Source organism: Pleuronectes platessa, chromosome 20 (genome assembly GCF_947347685.1).
Source record: "Pleuronectes platessa chromosome 20, fPlePla1.1, whole genome shotgun sequence".
Taxonomy (NCBI): domain Eukaryota; kingdom Metazoa; phylum Chordata; class Actinopteri; order Pleuronectiformes; family Pleuronectidae; genus Pleuronectes; species Pleuronectes platessa.
In genome coordinates this window covers 6,380,010-6,400,486 of record NC_070645.1, presented here as the reverse complement: position 1 = coordinate 6,400,486, position 20,477 = coordinate 6,380,010, and the positions used below count along the sequence as shown (strand labels likewise).

The 20,477-nt window shown below is 41.3% G+C and overlaps 1 protein-coding gene and 2 non-coding genes across 6 annotated transcripts in view; 1 reads left to right on the top strand and 2 right to left on the bottom strand.

The window, feature by feature from the left end:
• LOC128425802 (partitioning defective 3 homolog) overlaps positions 1 to 20,477 on the top strand; it is a 343,569-nt gene that overhangs the window by 19,216 nt on the left and 303,876 nt on the right. The gene's annotated exons all lie outside the window — the stretch shown is intronic.
• On the bottom strand, positions 5,064 to 5,135 carry trnaw-cca (transfer RNA tryptophan (anticodon CCA)). Its single transcript has one exon. It is a non-coding gene; the product is annotated as a tRNA-Trp (tRNA).
• trnaw-cca (transfer RNA tryptophan (anticodon CCA)) lies at positions 13,978 to 14,049 on the bottom strand. Its single transcript has one exon. It is a non-coding gene; the product is annotated as a tRNA-Trp (tRNA).

Sequence of the window (20,477 nt, the reverse complement as noted above, 5' to 3'; positions counted from 1 at the left end):
AGGATTGTCCAGTTTCAATTCTTAAACTACTCCTGTGGAGAAATGATCATTTCACATGCAAACCCTCTATTTTAGTGCACATCTAGAACAGCACCAATCTTCTCTTCACAGACACTTCATTAGTTGTGTGTGGGTTCCCTGAAAGTTAAATATAATGCTGTTATGTTTGGAAGACTCGGTTGCCATTAGAAGGGCAACATGGGAAAATCGGCGTGTTCACAAGGAGGATGCGTTCTGTTCTTCAGGTTAGGGAGTTCTCTCTTTTGGAGACGAACTTTGTTTACCCCAGCAACAGGGCAAGTGGGTGGAATGATCATAAAAATCTAGAAGTGAGACAAGTCTAAAGAAAATTGTCTCTTTGTGTTGATGGCTTGAGTGTTCATATGTTGTATTAGTGTAAAATGTCATACGCACAGCTTTAAGCAAATGCAGGCCCCAGTCTATGGCAGGCACACATAAATAGATGCATGCAAATAAACAGAAGGCTGTGGTATATCTTGAATACAAGATGCTATGGCTTAACAATGTGGCCAAGAAAATAATGATAATTACTATGATAAATGTGACATTTGCTCTTGAGTGAAGGTTGATGTTTTAAACTCTTCTTTATTGGCAGAGTATGACACACACTGGATAAACAGCAAATACATTTTCAGGTCTGATGTAGATCAATAATGTGTCAGAACTCCCCATTGTGTTCGAACAGTGAATAATTATATCAATATTTATTGAGCATTTGTTGTATTGCTATTGCTAAAATTGCAATGTGATTATTTATTAATAAATAATAAATTATTGATAGTGTTTTTATCATCCAGCCCTACTACACACAAATAATAATCCTGCGTTTTGGAGGGAATTGAAAAAAAAGGAGCATTGGTGTCCCTCAGTCTTTATTATCTGATGTGACTTCAGACTCTCTCTTTGTATTCCAGCAAATAGTACCTGCTCACTGATGAGTCTGGACTCTGGAATGATGACATTAATGCTGGAAGTCTATTTCAGCGACACAATGCGAGCAAACTCGTCTGCACACTCACACTACCAGGCTGCTGACAGTGTGTGTGAGCCAGGTGTCTTTGTCAGCCTTTGCCTTTGGACGCAGTTTATGCTGCCAAGTGTCATGACAGTGAACAGAAAAATATTTGACATGCTCATTGGCCATGTGTGTTTCTTCCTACTGCTGCGCTTAGAGTTGACACTGTTGACACTGTAACGCCATGATACAGAAAAAGATTGCATTCATCTGGAAAAAATTTAATTAGCCTTTTTTTTTAAAATATATAATAAGTAATAGTTTCTCATGAGTTTGGGAGGAGATGATTAAGTAATTATCCCATAATTCTTTATGATCTCAATAAATCTGAGCAGACTTGATAATGTGCATTTATTAAGCTGGATTTCCCAATATCTGAAAGCAAGACTAAATGAAAACAGGATTGAATTTGGTAGCTTTTGCCAAATGTTAAAGTACAGAGAGGCAAATTCATCATCGTACCGCACTGTCAGCAGCATTTGACTGAATAGTAGTGACTGACATCTGCATAATGTGTGAGGCATCTCTATTTAACAGGGAAATTATGTTCTGTTCCAAAATGAAAAGAAGACATTAGGAAGTTTATTAACCCAGAGAGACTTGATGATAATCATATCATAATGTGGCGAAGCATCCTGGTGACAATCCTGCCTAGTTTCAATTCATCTGGGTTACGTCATGCTCTTAACTGTGTTTGCGTTACACATCATTTGGCTGGCTTTCAGATTTTAAAACAAACAAGAAGCAATTCAGTTGATATTTAACAGTTTCTTCGATGCGGCGCTGACAAACAAGTCTATTATCAGCTCGGTTAACTGAGCAGAAAGTGACACCAAGTAAGAAAGTAAAAAGAAGCATAGTCGTTTTAAACTCTGATCTTTTAGAACAGAATGTTTATGTGTCTGCCCGTGAAGGTTCAGTGGGTTCATCCATCTGCCTGTCAGTGTTTGTTTGATAGCCTCAGAGAGGCTTCCTGTTTGAAGCTTTAGTCCTTTGGTTTCATCCACTGAAGGTTAACATGTACTGATTAGTGAGATAGTTTTTTAATTTTAACTCCTGTGTCTCCCACAGAGGTTTGAATTTGTCATACAGTCTAGATATGAACAGTGAGACATGACCCCACTGTCATGCGAGGTAACTGGCTGCCCTCACTCTCCTCTTTTCCTCTTTGTTATTTCTGCCCATGAATATATTAATTACATCCTTAGTCCTTGACCTCCTTCCTTTCCCGCTTCCTCACTTTCACTCTTCAGTGTCCTCTCCCTGTCTTTTTTAATCTACATGAAAGTTTCACAAGTACTTTTCCTATGTGTCGCCTGTTTCCTGTGCAGGGTCAATGAGCATATCCCCAGCCATGAAGCAAACTCCTCTGTCACTCAGTGGGGGGGTGTAATGATGAGACACAGTACCTGCTCACTGTGCACAATGCTAAGTGTAACATGTGGACTCGAGGTTTGACCCGGCTGGTTTGAAATGGCTAAGCAAGGGGTCATGTTTGACCAGTTTTTGTTCTATATTATAGTATAGTAAAGTAAAGTAAAGTAATGACGGCTTAGGGGAAGTAGCCTTAGGGGAAGACTTGATGTGGAATACTTCTTATATTATTACAAAATGTGTTCTGCTCAGTAGAACGAATGGAAATCAGGTGACTGAAGTGGGCATGTACAGTTCTAAGTACTTCATATCACTGGTTCCCAAACAAGGGGTCAAAAGGGAGGGTAGCAAGACAATTTCTAGAAATCAAATACAATTTCAAAACAATTAAGAACCATAATTGTTACAAAAGCTAAACAATCAACTTCCTTTGTCTCCATATGTTAGCACCAGCTACAGTAGCCCAGGTTATAGCACCACAGGAAACATTGCAACCTTGGGTGGTGATATCATTATGGGGTGGCAAGTCTCTGGCACTGGTTATTTTTTGGGGTTGGTTAGGGGCCGAAAAGTTTGGCAACCTCTACTGTGTATTTTATGCAGTGTTAATGTAGCCCATGCAGTGTAGAGGTATTAATGACAAAGATGTAGGTTTATATACATAAAGAAAGATTGATTAAACATAAACCCCCCAGTTTGCAGGTTTTCAGGCACGCCTAGCATAAAGTAGTTCAGCCTAATACCAGTAAATCCAACCAGTTACAGCTTGGCACGGCAGTATTTGTGCACCCCAGGATCATCCATGTGGATATTTTCAGTTTTCGTTACCTGACGTCACTTGACTTTTTCTTTTGCCATTCCTATCTTGATATATTGGCCTTTATAATTCCTCTGTTCAGCGCCCTACATATTTCTTCGTCCAGCAGTTCTAAAAACACTCTACAGAGACGTTTTACTGTAGATAGAATTGTTACTTTCAGGCTTAGATTGAAATTCGATAGTCGTCAAACGCACAATTCTTCTTCCATTTCTCTCTCTTTGTCAGATCTTGTCCAAGCAATCACTTATTATCACTAGATAAGGGATGTGTTAGAGAGCAGATCTCAGTTTGAGGATTGGCAAGGCATAAACACAGTGTACCAGAATACACTGGGCTGAGCTCGTTACAGATACAACCCCACATCTGGGCTTTCTTTCTCCTTTTCCCTTTCTCTTAAGACAGTTTTCCCTCCCTTTGTTTACATCTTATGTATATTGGCTCAGAGTTTCAGATGTCAGTGTTTGTGGATGTTTGCCACAGTGATCCTTTGGAAAATGACTTTCCTCTCTTCATGCCCCTTCCTTGTTCTGTCCCTGTGTGGATTTTTTCCTGACAGAGATTTAGAAGAATAAGTGGTTTCTGTTGGATTGGAAACTTCTTAAAAACGCTGTTTATTGTGTTAAAAAAACATTTCCATTATATGACAAAAAATGTTTTTTACCAAAAGACAGTTTATAATAATTTCTTCAAAAAGTGCAGTATGGTTTCTTAATGACCAATGATATATCATCTCAGTTAATAGTTAAAGTGATTTAATTTCTTACTCCATATCTTTCTTGTTGATGTACAGTATCCTCTTAATAGTTATCTTGAGTGACACTGGTTAACTAAATGCTCATGGAGGGGTATAAGTACTTCCAGCTGTGGCTTTCACAGCCTAAGACATTACAGCTCTGCCTTTTGTCAGATCACCCACAAGATCTGTTATCAGAAAAGAACAAGAAGAGTTATGATGAGGTGAGGGCTTCAGTCTTTTTTGCTTAGGAGGGTTCCTGCCGGAATGAAATGATCTTAAGTATTTAAGTGGCTACCATGATAAGAGCTGGTTGATGTTCTTATCTCCCGTAGCGCATAATACAGTTATTAATACTAGACAATAAAAAAGGAGAAAATGTGGTCACGCAATTCCTTGCAGCACCCAGATTTGAAGTTATGTGCAGTTTCACAACAGCAGACCCACATATATTATAAACAAACACAACGAATTTTGGAATCATCATAACAAAGAACTATTCAAGAGGGGTTGCAACCGTAGCACATCTGAATCCAGATTAGAAGGTGTGTTCAAATCACCTTAGGGTCATTGATTTAAGATCAACCTTAATATGGAGAGGCGGTGGCCTCCATATTGAGGTGGTGGTCTAGTGGCAGAAACTTGGACTATGGGCAGAGAAGGTCTCTGGTTCGACTCCACGGAGAGACAACAAAAGACGAACCTGGATTGATCTGTCCAAAAATCCAAGAGTCTCCCTACCCTGTCTAGTGCCCCTGAGCAAGGCATCTTACTCCCCAACATCTGCTCCCCGAGCACCGTACATGGCTGCTCACTGCTCTGTGTGTCCTGCACCAGATGGGTCAAAAGCAGAGATTAAATTTCCCTTCCTGCATGAGTGTGCCTTTGCATGACTGTGCATGTGTTTGGGACGAATAAATGCATCTTAATATCTTTACATACAGATAAGAAACATCTAACTTTTAAAGTTGATAATCTGTAGCATCCAGAGCATATGTGGTCCAAGTTTATGCCATCCTTATTTGAGGTTCTATCATGAGCAATGCCTAAAGGTATTGTTTTTTCTTACTGATGTATTTGTTTTCTATGTCTTAAAAGCTTGACCCCGACGTGATTTGAACACGCAACCTTCTGATCTGGAGTCAGACGCGCTACCGTTGCGCCACGAGGTCATGCTCACTCTAAACAATTGCCTTTTTATCCTTTTCCTATTTAATGGAAACAAGGTTCTAGTCAGCTACTGATTTAATGGCGAAACCTTTTGAGGTCTTTGATGTAAAAAATGACAAAATATCTTGGACTTTCAAAAAAAAGAAAAATGTTCATAGTTCCTCTAGTCAAGTCAGATAAGACTGGTCACATGTGTGAGTTTCCATGGTGGAGCCGTAAACGGTCTTTCAACCCCTCTAGCTTTTTACTTTGTGTGACTGAGCTGCATGAGTTGAGTCTTGACCTAACAATCTAACAAATTACTTAGAGCACACTCCCTGGAAGTGCCTGTTTAAAGCAAGCAGAATAACTTGAAATGCAAGTCTGGAATGCAAATGTGATATAGTGATGTAGGTTTTCTGTGGTCTGTGAAGTTCCTACACTATATAGTATGATTCCTGCATATCCCATAAAGCTTGCTTTAATATTCTAAATTTATCAGTAATAGTAGGATTTACCATAATACATATTTATCTTTTAAGAAGTGGAGAGTGGGTGGACTCCAGGTTGGTTGTGATGGATCAACTTTCCAAGGCCTACCAGCTGATTATTATCACAGTTTGAGTCTTTGGTGTAGTAATATATTTTTGTAGCTGTATCGCATTAGTGACATGTTGGACACATGTTGAGTGAACATGTGAGATTATTTTGCAGTTGAAAGGAGTCCGCTGTACCAGCTGTGTGTGAAAGTGGTCACTCTTTAGTGGGCACATGAGTTAGTTTTGTGCCCTGCAGTTGCAGCACAGATGTGGTGAGCACACTACACTGTCTCAACTTTTGGGTCGTCCTAACGAGACGCCACTCCCTTCTGCTGGTCTTTACACTGCTGGGATCTCAATGACTGCTGTACATATGCTGTTCTTTAACACACACACACACACACACAAACACACTCATGGAAATTCTCTCCAGTGGGAAGTGTGTGAGAGGGTTTCATGGTCACATTCGGCTGCTTCTCCACAAACCATGACCAACACACTCCTCACTACAAACAGGTTTTGTGCTACAAGGTTTCTGGACTCAACGATTCTGTTGGATCATATTACATGGTCACAAACTATATTTAACTAGTATTTAGAAATGAGTAGTTTTTGGGGAGCTTGGGGTGAATACCTGATTACACACTGGTGGTGTAAAGATCCAAATCCACTGATAACTTCACACCCTGATATTTGAGCCACAGATTGGTTCATATCTTGGTTTTATTGCTCCCGGAATATGATGCGGTGGGATATAGTGAACAGTGTGTCCGTCTGAAATTATTTTCTAGAGCAGAACTGTCAGAACATGAAACTAGTTGTAAAGTCTAGCTTTTAATATTTTGGATTTCACGAGAGAAACTTACAACTTCAGGTATCTGTGTTAGCACGAAACGGTTTGCTTTTTCAAGTTTTGTGGGTTTAGCAGGATATGTCATTCATCTGATACCTCTTGTGTTGTCATCCTTTTTTAGCTTAATGAATGTAAAGTGCAGGCATGATCATTTAAACGTGATTAGACCTAAATAGTCAATGAAATAGAAAAAAAACATAGAATAGAATAATCATTTTGTGATTTACACGTGTTCTAGTGTTTATAGTACAGTGAGTTAGAGCATCACAGCTTTGTTGTTCTCTATCTTGACTTGAACGTGATGGAAGATTGTGGATATTTGTTTCATGTTGTGGTTTCAGAATCGTTACAGCTCTGTACGGACTGTATAACCAGTGTAATCAGATTTATTATTCCCTGGCCAAATGCAGATCACATCAGTCAGAACATGGCCCACTCCTCTCATATAGCATTTCACATTCCAAACATATCACCCATCCTGATGGCTCACAATCCCTCAGATACAATGACAGAGGCTTCTCCTGACTGACTAAAGTCTATTCCTGGTGCCAGGGATACCGTACGACTGTAGTTTGACTATTTGTCAGCATGAACAGGACTATGAACAGGAGACAAAATACATAGCAATTAATGATGTTCATACAACATATAGAGCCCGGGATGCTCCTTCACATACAAACACAAATCCACATCTGCACTCTGAAAAAGCTGTGTCGTGACATCTCCGCTGTGTCTGTTCGTGGTCATTCGCCCTGTGCTCTCTGCTTCTCTTGGCTCGTTTAGAGGTCCCATCTGGCAAGCATAACCTCTGTGCTGATGTAATAATAAACAAAAGTGTGCCGAAATTGTGCTGACTGCTGCTTCTATAAGTAGACAAAGAGTCTTGCAGTGCTCAAACTGTTAATCTGAAGCAGCAGGCTCTAACATGCAGGGACTAAACTGACTTTCAATGTCATTTGCAGCATTTCATAGCCAATGTTGGACACTGTTCAAGTAGCAACTGGCAGGCGAAGCAGGATTTTCTTTGCTTCAGTAGTTTAAAATTACATGGATTATTCTGTTGTTCAGTAGAATGTGGATACCCGATCTGGACAGGTCCGACTGGGTTCAGACAAACATTTTGAAATGAAATTCAGGCTCTGGTCGGGTTCGGAACACAAAAAACAGAATGCCTGTCATGTTCAGGTCGGGCGCAGCTAATTTCAAGTCGAGTTCAGAGACAACTATTTTGGCCCGAGCTGCACACTGATTGTCAATGGTCTGTCAGTCTTTTATAATTCTTTATTGTTGCCTATTTGCACTAGCATGTCTGCGCTTCTCAATGTCTTCCCTGCATGAAAGCCTGCCAAAAAATGACACACAGACCATGAAAGTCACTTGTTCTTTACGTCATGATAATTTATAGCCATCTAATGCTGATATTTCACATCTGCACCAAATCTTACTGTTCCTCTTCCCAGTCTCAGGCTGAGCAGATGGCCTGGATGGGACGTCTCCCTCAGGGTCTGAGAAAACTGCCCTTTCAGTAACACGACACCTTCACTCTCTGTCAGTGGATTTCTAAAGATAAGTGTTTGAAGCTGACAGATATACTCTTTCTTATTGGCCCTTAAGGAAACTGTCTTCTTGCTTTTTCCTATACAGAGGAGGTCAAAGGTCAGGGTCTATGACAGAACAGTCTCCTGTTAACCCAAGGACCCGTGTCTTTCAGAGGATGCTTCAGTTTAGCATCTGAAAAAGAATAGTTGCACCTATTCATTCAGATTTATCAATTTTTTTGGCGTAAAAAAGCCATTTATCCATTTCCATATTACAGAACAATTCATAGACTTTCAAGTCTGGGATAAATTATGTTTTATTTCATTTAACTCCATGGAAGTGGATGTGTTTAGATGTTTTTTTTCACGAGTGCATGCCATTTGACAAATCATGCATGTTCCTTTGCACGTCCCATATTCCAAAAAGTTACAGATCCAAGAGAGTAAATGTGCATAAGGAGTTGTGACACCTGAGGTCTCGAGAGGGACCCTGGAACAGAGTCAAAACACAGAGCACGGTGGTGGTGCGTTCAAGGATGTTTATTGATCGTAGGAGAGAACAGAATTGCGGGTCCGCTGATGGCTCCGTGAGGTCTTCAGCGTGGTGGTAGACAAGACCGCTGAGAGCTCCTTGAGATCTTCAGGGTGGTGGTAGACAAGACCGCTGAGAGCTCCGTGAGATCTTCAGGGTGGTGGTAGACGAGACCGCTGAGAGCTCCGTGAGATCTTCAGGGTTAAGGAAGACACGAGGGTCCAAGGGTTAATTCCTGACGCACAGAGGGAAAGACACGGGGGTTAGAATACAGGGTTCTAATCCAGAGATAGTTAACTGAGCCGAGAACGAATAACTACCACTGTAGTAACGAGGACGAACTGGCGATGACTCGCAGCACAGCCAGGGCAGATAAAGCCCGGAGTTGATTGGTGCAGGTGCACCTGGAGAGCCGGGTCATCACCGGGATGTACAGCACCTGTGGAAAAGGAGAAACGAGAGGGGAGGGGCACTGGAGGCACAGAGGAACTGTGACAGAGTACCTGTGTTTGTGTGTGTATGTGTACATGTGTGCGTGTGTGGGTGTGTGAAGCCTGCTTGTACTTTCTACACTTCACCACTTAGTCTCAGAATGGATCAGGCTGGCTCACTGCCAAACAGGCCACCAATCCTCGGACTGCACAGGTTGCTAATAAACATATAATAGCAAACATGATTTTGAGATATAGGCCAACATGCTATTCACACTGAGATTTGACTACAGCTTGTGGCTCATCCCTATTCTATGTGCTTGTTTGTAAGGAAACAAAAGCAAAACTCAAACTGTACTGGAGAAAAAATAATGCAGGAAAAAACAACCTAAGAACACCGGAGATAAAACTGGCAGCGACGAAGACTGTAACTGAGGATTTGACTTTTACAAACTGAACTGATGACAAACTACAGACAGGTAGCACAGAGCAATCAGGTGAAACAAATCAAGGCAACACAACTGGAGGGAAACACACAAAAGCAGGAAGTAAAAGGAACAGAAACATGAGGGAGATCAGAATTTCAAAATAAAACAGGAAACAGAATGAAACCCAGAATGAAACAGAATGAAACACTGAATGAACCCAAATCTGAAAACAAGGAATCACAGGTACAAGTCAAATAACTTAAAGAGTCCATGATCAGAACTCTTTATCCAAGAGTTTAAAGTGCAGAGACATGACAGTATTGTTATGTTTTATTTTTGTATCTGTCATTCTTCTTAATCTCTCACATATCCTGTCTGAAGTTTTACTCTTTAATTGGCTTAATGATGAATCATTATAAAATCTGCTCAATGAGATCCTCTTGTGATAATGTCTGTTTTAATTTGTTGGTGAAACCTTCATCACAGCAGTGGTTCAAGCTCCTGTGAGCTGTGAGGCAGCTTGTCTGTCCTGTGAGGACACACACATACACCCATTCACACATACACACATCCACACATCCACACATCCACACACATACTGCGGCCTGCTTTCTTTTTGAACCAGACCAGATGCTTAGCTTTCCACATTCTACTTATCATGAGGGGTGATATGTGGAGTTGTAGTCTTGGAGAAACATGGTTTAGGGACTTTAAATCCCATACTCAAGCAGATCACACAGCGGGGAGATGACTTCAGAAGTTTATCCAAGCATAAAACTGGTGCTAAATCTCAAAGCTTGGAAAATCAGGTGTCACTTTTGTAAACATGGGCCGTGGCTTTGAGAGGATGTTCTCTGTGGCAGCTTTAGACTCCAGAGAATTGGCATCTTGTCATCTATGATCTATCTCAGGGTTTGTAGGTGTGGCAGATATTTGGAGGGTTTCGAGGTCAAGACGCTGCTGCATTGGCTCTGTGTTTGAAAGGCTGGCCTGAATTACCAGCTCGAACCCTCACTAACCTCTATGGTACCAGTACTGCCGCTGTGCTGTAATGTACTGGGCGGGGAGAAGTAAAATGTTGGCCAAAAGAAATATATCGTTTTATCCTTTCATATGTGCCTGCACTGCAAACATACATTTTACAGAGCCATTAATCTAGTAGTTGACTTATGTTTCTTATTACAAAGGAAGGTTTTCACCAGTTATATGGGAACTTTAGCTTGTTTCCATTTTGTTCTTGTGGTACCTGAGATAATCTTGGTCCTAAAAATAGTACGACTGTATTGAAAACACAGTAATTAGTGTCTTTTAACAAGTCCTTTAATGGAGTGAGGTATTGTGGAGACACTAATTATGCTCATCTAACTCTTAATCTGTACTGTATTTCTCAGTTGTGTCACAATATCACTGTAAATCCACTTTAATATATTTAAATAGTTCTTAAGTGACTTAATTTAAAATGTATTTAAAACACAAATAATAGCAGCACGACATTCATTCAGCTCATTATTTAAATTTAGAAGACCTCATATTAAAACAATGTTTATAAAATCTGAAAGTTAAAACTTGACATTGTGGAATTAACTTGAAAGGAATTTATCTTACATATTTACCTCAAATGAAGGAAAACAAATATTTCAGCTTTGTACCAGTATGATGCTTTACTTTGCAGTATATTAATATACAATATGGTGATTTGGCTTAAGATGAGTTGTGATTAGAATGTTAGTTTAAGTCAGGTAATGATGCAAGTAAAACATTGATATTATACTGTTTCTCCTAACTTGTCTCTTTCTGACTGTCTCAGGAAAATCTATTAACTAAGTTACAGTACAACATCAAGGTCATTAAGACTTTTGAGTCTCCAGTATAAGTTCTTTGGGTCACGCTGAGTACTATGCTCCTGTGTATGTGCATCGGGGTGTTGTTACTCTATGTGTGAAGCAAGGTGTCATGTCTCTCTGAGTGTTGTACTGTGGTTGTTTTGGTTTGCAGGGCATCAATAGTGCTAGTACACACAGTCAGACTTTACTTTATGCCCATTACCGGGCTGTGATGTTCTACTAGGAAACAATAGTAATGCCCAGAAGGGACATTCAGTCTATTTTACTCGGATTAAACAAACCCAGGGCAATAAACTAAACTGGAATATCATCTACTGTTGAGACAAGATGTATAATGTCAACCAGCAAACTGGTCTTGTTTGCAGAGTGTTGGTGTGTAAGATTAAAATCTTAACCAGAGATCAAAACGGTGGATAATCCAGCACAGTGTCCATCGCGTGATGCTCTATAACCAACGTTTTAACAGGCTTTTATAAACAACCAGTAATTAGTACTCTATGGATTAAAATTGTCAGTATATGGAAATCCTGACAAGGGCTGTATGACTATACCTTATAAAAATACCTAAATTCCTCAATTTGTATTTGCTTTTATAGGACATTTCTATAGTCAATAATCTTTATTTAAGGCTTTTATCTGTTTTTCATTGAGGCAAATTCTCCAGCTGCGGTTGCTCCTGTCATAGTCAAAGTCAACTTTATTGTCAATTCTGCTGTATGTACAGGACATAGACTAGATTTAAATGCTGTTTTTCCCTTATCCCCGGTGTCAACATAAAAATTGCATAACATATTAACATATAGAGTACATATTTAGTACTCAATTTAAATGTAGGTAGACAACACATAATCAGAAGGGACAGAGTAGATAGGATATGTGTTTATGTGAGTATGCAGTACGTTTGCGTAAGTAGCCTACACACTCCCACGCTCAGCCCTGATTAGGTAGATTGATAATATATCAGTGATGTTAATTATTATGCCTGAATAACAAAACAACTTTATCCTGTAATTACTTTGCTGATTTAATGTGTAAGGACTAATGAACAACAAATTAAATACAAAGTCTTTTTAAATGAAGAAGGTTTTTTGTGTTAGTGCTTAATTAAATGAAAGCTGCACTACGTGTGACCTCACAGTGGTAGAAGCAGTAGCCTGCTACTGACCATATCTTCTAATGTGCATTTGTTTGACTTTTCTCCTGATAGCATATTGGCAAAGATAAGGAGCCAGGGACTGTTTGTGTGTGTGTGTGTGTGTGTGTCTGTGTGTGTGCGTGTGTGCGTGTGCGTGTGTGTGAGAGTGTGTGTGCGGGTGTGTGTGTGTGGCAGCTGTGACACTTTTGTTTCTGACTCACAGAAGAAAAAATACACTCCCCAAATCACAGTCATTATTGTGCTACCGATTGAAAACTAAAAGTGGGAGGTTGAGAGGTTGAACCACTGGGTTGAGCTGATGATTCATAGTGGGGTCTGTGCTCCTAAAGGTCAGAGGTCATAAACTAATGGTGATCTCTAAGCTCTCTGCTCAGGCGATGAAAGTCTGGAGATTTGAGAGTCTTCTCTTTGGGACCTTTTTGGTGTTTGGATCATCTCATCACTTAAAGGATATAGACAGCCCAACAAAAGCCACTTTAACATAAACCATTAAATTAATTTTGCATTATCCAAAACACATCTCTCTAAAAGTAACCAGCAAATGTGATGACTGCTCCCTCACACATCATCACAACACAAGTCAACAAGTTGCCATCATGCCACAGTTCCTCTGTGAATGTCCTCACAAAATGATGAGTGTGCTCTTGGTCGCATTCCTGACCAGATGCACCCTCTTAGGTTCAGATACTGCAGGTTCTTCCACTGTGGAAATTTCTGTTCAGTGTCTGGTTCACAGCCATAGATGCACCTCTTACCAGTGATGATCCTGGATGTGAGTTTGACTCAGATTTAGATGTTTGTACTCAGCTCCAATTTGGCAAAATTTCAAATGTGCACATGCAAGTGATCACAAAATGTGTGTAGCACAGGTCATAATGTTCCTGATCCTCCATACTGCACTCCTGCTCACAACGTAAAACAGAACACTGATTCATGGGTGTTGTAGCTCACATCTGCTGCATGCAGATAAACCCTGCTGCATGCTGTTTGGAAGCAAAGTAAACCTTTTGATCGCACCATGTTGATCTGAATGTATCTTAATATATAGAAAACCTAGAAATTCTACATTTATGTATTTCCTCCTTTAACTGCACAGATTAAATCACACTTCAATGGTGCCTTTAAAACAGTGATTAGAGAATTATTCATCTGAATGACTCGTCATCTGCTTGCATACTTATCGCATTTATCACTTATTCAGTTTACACAACAGAGCTTATTTATACCATTTTATCAAGATAAGATACAAGGTCACATTCTCTGTGCTGTAAAACTGCTGCTGCTTATGCTTTAATTTGTAAAACTCTATTATCGTTTTACAATCATCTCCAAATGCTTGACATTCCCCAAGGCTTATTCATGGGAAACATGTCTGTGTGTTATCTTTACTAAGACCCACATATGTGACTGTCATTTGTCTTTTTCCTTCATTTAATTCTGTGTCATACAAAGGTAATCCACTGTCTAAGTCTGTTTATATGACTAGCTTGGACAGAGTAAAAGTATGTGGCTGCAGTGAGGTTCCCCTGAATATTAAAATGTGTTGATCCCGACGTGATTTGAACACGCAACCTTCTGATCTGGAGTCAGACGCGCTACCGTTGCGCCACGAGATCCTGACAGCTGGGGAGTCCATCGAGCCACTCAGATTACCCCTGTGGGAATAGAAGCACTTGCAGGGGATAACGCAGCGATCGTAAAACACACACACAGGCACATGTACTCTCTCTCTCACCCACACTCTCTTTTTATCACCCTCCTCCCGCTCCCAGTTTCCTCCGGGGCACCAGTCTTTGTGTAGCCTGGATGCCAGACGAACTTAGCCCCGCCCACAACATTTTGGTCGGGCAGTTCGGTCTGGAGTCGCTCCATTGGGAAAAAATTATGGGGCGTGTTTCAACTGACCAGGAAGTAAAATTCCTCTTCGCTCAATTGGATAGACCTACAACCAATCAGAGCAACGTAGTATGTGACGTATGCTAAGCAACGCATTGTGAGTTATTTACTAACCCGGGTTCACACCGGACGCTTCAGCGCAGCGCCAAGCCTTAAATAACAGCTGGCTCCCATCCACTCCCATGTTAAAACTTTGTGCCGGTCACACCGGAGGCTGAAGCACCGCGAGGCAGCCTTGGCGCAGCGTGGTACTTCAGCCTTCGGTGTGACTGGCACAAAGCCGTGCAGCGATCTACTTGATCAACGGGTGATATTATTAGCGCTGCCCGGCGGTTCAGCGTCGCTTCAGTGTCCGTTGTGAACAGCCAAGCGCCGGGGTGATAGGGATTAGCGCGGTGCTTTGGCGTCGCCTCCACGTTCTGTGTTCCTCTTTCAAACTGAATGCGCTGTCGATGTCTTTTAAAACAGACTCAATGGCAGCATCTACACATCTCAGCTCGCCAGCGGCAGGCATGTTTGTTGAAAACGAATTCAACCCAGGGGCACTGTGATGACGTGGTTGATTACGTTACCGTTGATCATCTGTCAATCATCGTATAAAGCCCGCCCTGACAATCTGGTTGGCCCGGTCGGGCCATAATTTTTTCCCATTGGAGCGACTCCAGACCGAACTGCCCGACCAAATTGTTGTGGGCGGGGCTAAGTTCGTCTGGCATCCAGGCTAGTCTTTGTGTGGTCTTTGACAGAAACAGGCAACCCACTCTGGTACAAAGACTCTGGTAACGGGGTGAGGAGATCTATTGTCTGGGCTTATGTCGCAAGTGTGTGTGTGTGTGTGTGAGTGTGTGTGTGTGCGTGTGTGTGTGCGTGTATTTGTTATTATGTGTGAATGGCACAGAGAACAACTCCCTGTCTGTTCTCTCTCACCTTCTTCACTGGATCAGATAAGCGGATACCTGATCAGACGGGTGCTGGTATGTCACTCACTCAGTGTTGAATGCATGAGTAAAGCTCACATGTGACTAAACAGGTCACTGGGGCAGCAGCTATAAGACCAGTGGACAATACTCACCGGCACACAGTGCATGTTTACTCATATTTACTCTGCTGAACACAAAAGTTATTTATTTAAAACCTGCAGATCTGTTAGTGTCAACATGGCAAGGATTATTCTGTAACTGCATGTTAATCCACCCGGCTACTTTATCCATATTCTTTATAAATAATTGAAATGCTCTTCAGTTTCACATGTTATTTACATACTCTACTCCCCCTTGAGGGTTTCCTGCTCCCTATGCAAAGTAACTCATTAAAGTGAAACCCAGCCTGTCCTGTGCTGTTGCATTTGGCAATGCTTCTTCAAGCTACTTCCATTTGCACTTTATAGTGAAATGTATCTGCTCTTGACTTGAGTGGCATTAATAGAAAAAAACTTTAGTTATGTAATGACATTATTGTAATAAGATCTTAATGAGATTGTAGTGGTTACAAAGTTCTCAAGTACTCACAGTATTTTGCTCTACCTGTCAAGTATCATGTTTTAAGTTTTATACTCGTAGCTGGCAGCCCGTGGTTTATCATTACATGGAAATCCCACTGACTGTCAGACTATGTGCATTGCAATCCTAGATCTATGATGTTATGCTGAAGCGCTGTTGAAGGCATCATTTAGAGATGTGCATTGTGACGAGCCTTTCAAACACTTTTTTACCTGACATGGGAATTCAACTTTAAATTCATCATTGGGGTGAAAAGTTACACTTCACAAAACACATGTAACTTTAGATTGGTGAGAATCACCTATCAACTTAGGTTATACTCGTTTTTACAGGTTCTTCTTCCTAGGGCTGAACGATTAATTGCATTTGCGATAAAATCGCGATATGATAAAACGCGATTTTCTAATTTTCGTGCGAAAGAGAGTAGGGCTCTGGGATGCTCTCCTCACCCGCAGCAAGAATGCCACAGGACCACAAAACTCCTCCGATCCAGAAGATAGCGAAGCAAGCCTGCATCACCTACAGGATCCCAAAGTCTTCGGCCGACGTGTCGGACACACAGAGCGAGCTCATCCTGCTGCTGACCGCGGTGCGGGCGGCGGACCTGAAAATCGCTCCCCGGAAAAGCAAACCGAGCTCCGGGGCGGCACGGCTCCAGAGCCCCCCGGTCACCTACATGTACATCTGCGAGACGGAGGTGTTCAGCATGTGGGTGTTCCTGCTGAGGCCCGGCGCCTCTATACTGCTGCACGACCAACCGGACATGAACGGAAATCTACGGAGCTACTGATCCGCAAGCTGCCCTTCCAGCGCATCCAGCTGGCCCGCCGCATCCGCGGACACAGAGCTTAAACTGCTGCTGCTCCACTTACTATAACAACGCCGCATTCCTACACTTATATAATGCAATTCAATGTGGAAGTAATCCAAGAATTCAGAATATGTTACTCAGATTAGTTAATGTAATGGAATACGTTACAGATTACATTTTAGGCATGTATTCTATATTCTGTAACTGAATACGTTTTGAAAGTATCCTTCCCAACACTGGCAATGTTACTGACTTGGGAGCAGTAACCCACCTATAATTAAAAAAAGGTTTGTCTCAAGATGGTAAATTTTGCACACAGGTTTTAAAAAGTGCATGGCTTGTGTTTATACTTACAATGACTTTGATTAAATTACTTAAATGCACAGGGATTTGTTGTTCTTGTTTCTGTAATGAGAAGTTAAATAAAAATGTGGGAAAGAATATTGTACAGTAAATGTATCTAATATTGTGTTGGTCATATTTAAATCATTCATTACGGTTTTTCGGGGGGTGGGGAAATAGGATAAAATAAAAAAATCGCATATTAAATCGCAATCGCAATATTTGGGGAAAAAAATCGCAATTAGATTATTTTCCCAAATCGTTCAGCCCTACCTGTGTGGAAGATGACTTGCAGTGTGGTGGAGAGATTTCCCCAGACATGCTTGACTCAAATTCTGTATCAAAGCTGTGTTGCTGGTTTTTGTCCCCTTCTCGATGAAATAATACAGTGGAGACTCTGGAAACAGCTTCAAGGGAAAGTTTGCTCTATTCAAACTAGTCTATGTGTCCGACCTAATTGTGCTTGAACATAAATGTAGACATGCTACGTGGATGTGATTTCAGATTTTGTGAAAGTGCTTGAAACCGTGTATGAGAAAATAAAAAACTGTAGCTCTTGAGAAATGCAGGTACAGAGTTATTGAAAAGTCAGAGATGATAAATGTGTGAGATTCTTGTGCAACATGTTGAATAAGTGGAAGGGAAGATTTTGAGAAACTGAGCCGAGGCTGACTGCTGAGTGTGTTGACACTATATCAACTGCTGTCCTCCCCTTCCACCCTTACTGTACTGTAAAGCACAGTAATGTAAACGACTCTGTCACAATGCCGTCTTTGTTGGGAGGTTCTGTTTCTCTTTAGTCCTTTTTCTACTGGTATGTGTTCAACATTTCATTAAGCCCATACAGTATGAGCCAAATATGATGGATGAACAGTGAACACTTTTGGTTGCTCTCAAGCCACTGCCAAACTCTGAGTGTTTCCAAGCCTCTACCATATATTAATCATGTATGATCTTCCAAGATCTATGAGACAATCAGAGGTGTCAAAAGTATTCCCATTCATTACTCAAGTAGAAGTATAGATACTAGGGTTTAAAAATACTTTTGTAGAAGTTGAAGTATCCACTCAAGCTTTTTACTTAAGTAAAAGTGTAAAAGTACTGGTTTCAAAACTACTTAAAGTATAAAAGTAAAAGTAATGTAAGGGGAATTTTTTAATGTAAATACATTATAGTACCATATGTGTACTACTGAGCATTAACATGCGTTTCATGGAGCGAAAGACATGATAACTAGCTGCCAATAAGTATTGTAATAATGCAAAAAGTCAAACTTCAGTGGAATGTTATCAATAACCTTTATTGAAAGAGACCTTGAGACCTTTGTGCTAAACCTGTATGTACAACAACATTACCGATAGGCTTTGTTCAGCCGCAAAAGCAGCAGGTTATCAAAGTTATTTGAGCCTATGCATGCTCTACCTGGACTGAAGATGAGCCCTGCAACACTAAACAGTCTTTCACAGGCTGCTGAGACCCTGCCCTTTGTACACACCGCCCGTCGCTACTACCGATTAGATGGTTAGGTGAGGTCCTCGGATCGGCCCCGCCGGAGTCGGTAACGGCCCTGGCGGCGCGCGGAGAAGACGATCAAACTTGACTATCTAGAGGAAGTAAAAGTCGTAACAAGGTTTCCGTAGGTGAACCTGCGGAAGGATCATTACCGGTACAGCCGGATTCGACTGCATGGCACCCAAAACCCCCCCAAAGGTGCTTAGGGTCTCGCGCTGCGCCCCAGGGCCAGCGTGTCTCCCGAGGCCGGGGTTGTGTTGGTGTGGCACGCGAGTGCTCTCCCACTCCTTCTATTTTTCTGTCTGAGCCCTTTCCACGACCGTGCGGTGCCTCCTTCTCCGCTCTTCCACCCCCCTCCGTGCGCCTTTGCCGGCCTGCTCCGCTGGTCGACGGACCTTACAGCGAGGTGCGTCAGAGGAGGCGGTAGGATGACGGATGCTGCGAGGACGTTGCCCCACGCAGCTCTGGCTTTGCTCTCCTCCTTCTCGGAACCCCTCCGGTGGGGTTGTGTGGCGGCCTCGTCCTGGCCGTCATCCCGCGCGTGCGGCGGGCACCTAACTCAAACTCTCCTCGGAGTCGCTCCTCCAGAGGGAGGAGGGGGGTTTAATGTCTCAAAAAAAAAAAGGTTTTTTTAGGGGGTGTTTTTGAAGGATGACAAACCGGAATGAAAACAAGCCAAAATGAAATAGGAGTAACGAGGCTATTTTTAAGTAGAATGTACAGATATTTGCGTGAAAATGTTAGGAGTAGAAGTAAAAAGTCGTCTGAAAAATAAATACTCCAGTAAAGTATAGATACCCACAATTTCTACTTAAGTAAGGTAACGAAGTATTTGTACTTCGTTACTTGACACCTCTGGAGACAATAATGACATTCAAGAGAATCACTGTAGAAAGCTAAGCTACACTTATAGTGAAGTTTTGAGTTTTATATCGTACAGGGCTTTAGAATTGCAGACAAAGATGAATGATACTAAGAAGGAGGCAAAACAAAGTGTTTGACCATAGGGATTTTTGTGAGCTGACGAGCTAACATGACCAGCTGTATCTTCCTCGGAAGTCTTACTTATCTACTAGAAGAAAAAACATTTGTTGTGTGTGTGCATTAGTTATAAAAGTATTTACGTCAAAGTATTAAGAAATGATCCCCCAAAACACAAACTCCATCCCTCTTCCAGTCAGGGAGGAATTCTCTGCCAATACTCCCATAATGATGACCCTTAAACTGGGAATTGTGCAGCGTTGCTTTTGGTCTTGGGAGATATTGACATAATATTTATATTTATATTACGTCATTTATATTTAAGGTTTATCTATTTGTCAAAATCAAATACTTTCCTTCCATCGCAAGGGTGAATCTGGGATTATGTTTTGCGTCTGAGCTTCTCTCAGAATCATGTTTTGTTTCTTTTAATCCATCTGAGGATCAAGTCTGGTTGACGATGCCAAACAGACATGGAGCGAGTTAGCATTTGAACATTTGAATGTTCCCCCCCGTTTGATACACAGGGTCAGTTTGTGGTTTGTAATGATTTCCAGAGATGGTGCAATTATGCTGTGTCTTCTTCTGGGGTTTAAGCATGTTTGTAGTGATGTTATTGTGTAGATGCAGAATAAAAAGCATTTTGCCCTCAGGTTGGAATGCTTTCAAGCTTTGCTTCTCAGTCAAAAAGCTGTACAACTCTCTTTATCGTTCTATCATGACCAAAATGTTGCATTGTTCCCTCATTGCTTAGTAATACAACTGCTAATATCACCGTTTCTCTCCGTCTTCTTGTCTTTTCTTTTGAGAATGCTCCCTGATAAACTTGCCATCTTTTCCCTCTGACTAACCTCAGAAGCAAGGAAAATACCACACAGTCATTCCCCTCATTAGTTGGACCATTTTGCCTGGTGAACCACAATGGAGCTCAGTACAACAGAGCCGTGCATGAAGGCATTTGACCACAGACCCGAAGACAGCTCAGTTTGGAGGCAAAGAAATG